We start from the raw sequence: 1567 nt of genomic DNA, 5'->3' as shown, positions 1-1567 counted from the left end.
TTTGTGTCATGGACCTATTTCAAAAAGTTTCTTCATTCATCTTTAAATCCTTTATTTGCCTCAATAATTATCTTTAGATCCTTTGTATATGCTATAAAACTATAAGTTTACATTTATTTATTTGTCGAAATTTAAGTTTGGACCAACATGTTTAGACGTCTAAAATAAGATATTATAGAGTAACATTTAAAAAAAAAAAACTATCACCTATAAAAATCAAATCAAATCAAAGTGGATATTGGAAACTTTAAACTAATTGTTACAATTACAAACAAACTAGTTTTTATACCTAGCATCAGTATTAAAAACTACTAACCATCTGGAAATTGTTCTGTAATAATACAATCTTGCCCTTTCTATCATCATCACCACTACAATCAAAGGTGCTGCGAGATTCTGGTGCTGTCACACGAGCAATCCTTCTGTAAATTGCCTCTTCAGGATTAGTAGCTGGCATACACTACAAGGTAAAATAAGATTTGACCCCAATTAAGATCTGAATTTAAAAAGATCTGACTCTAAAATATTTATCTCATTTGTACCATATCTCTGATTCATTGTTTGCTTCGTAATGAAATTCTTGGGGCATATGCACCAGAGCTGGGGAGAATAGTCTGTCATTTAATAGACCTTCTTTTGGGTTATAATATATGTCAAAGTTCATCTGATCCTCCTGCAGAAAATCAATCTAACCTGTGCAGCTAGTTCTGCAAGTTTATTTTGGACATCATGAGCAATTGAGCATCATATCCATCACTGTGGCAATCAACATTGGATACTGTTTCCTCAGAGATCTCGGGGATAACGCTCTGGTGCTTATCATCTTCCGTGATCTGTGATGTTGATACTGCAATAGGAGCTGGATCAGACTGTATTTCCTGATAAATAAGAGCAGCATGGCGTTGAGTAGTAAACATGACTGTAAGCTTTTGGTTTCAATCCGTTTATGCATCTGTATAGGTAGTAAACATGTGACAAAATCTAACTTATGTTAACTATATTATTTGATAGATACATCAAGTTGTGCAGCCTATGACACTTCCATAGATGCCAAATGTTACAGTAAAATTCTAGATTACATAGCGTCGTTCACTAATCCAATATTGTTTAATAGTTATTGAAGTCAATTAATTACATAGAGAGATGATAGGATATAAATAAAGTGATGCATAGATGACAAGATTTTTTGAATTTTGCAAGGGAATACAGAGAAGGAGAATTAATTATGAAAAGGCAACATTGAAACAGAGAATGAAGAAACATATAATCAAATATGTCAATAAGCAACTCAATCCTGCAGCAGCATACAAAGAAATGGACACCATGAAACTTAATTCTGGATATTTTCTTAATAATCTCTTGCTTAACTTTATGATAATAATAAAGATAATAAAATTTCAGCTATGTTTTGTTCTCTTATTCCTGCAAACAGTCAAATAAATAAACTCAGGAGGACAAATAGAAAAGAGGCAATTAATTTGCCAGAAAACTTCAAAAACAAATATACTACTCTATAAGTAAACCTCATAAATAATCTATTGCTTTATTTCTCAAATGAAAATTAATA

General features: G+C 31.6%; 1 long non-coding RNA gene across 1 annotated transcript in view; it reads right to left on the bottom strand.

Moving 5' to 3' along the window:
• Window positions 1-210: 210 nt before the first annotated feature.
• The window catches only part of LOC101504716 (uncharacterized), a 2117-nt gene continuing 760 nt past the window's right edge, over window positions 211-1567 (bottom strand). Inside the window, exons 1-2 of the long non-coding RNA XR_190025.3 lie at window positions 543-1567; window positions 211-460 (exon numbers count right to left, since the gene is read on the bottom strand). The exon at window positions 543-1567 is cut by the window's right edge and continues 760 nt beyond it. This is a non-coding gene — a long non-coding RNA (uncharacterized lncRNA). The remainder of the gene's footprint in view (window positions 461-542) is intronic.

Source organism: Cicer arietinum, chromosome 6, assembly GCF_000331145.2.
Source record: "Cicer arietinum cultivar CDC Frontier isolate Library 1 chromosome 6, Cicar.CDCFrontier_v2.0, whole genome shotgun sequence".
NCBI lineage: Eukaryota > Viridiplantae > Streptophyta > Magnoliopsida > Fabales > Fabaceae > Cicer > Cicer arietinum.
Note: the sequence above shows the minus strand (reverse complement) of the source record. Positions and strands in the feature narration are given on the sequence as shown.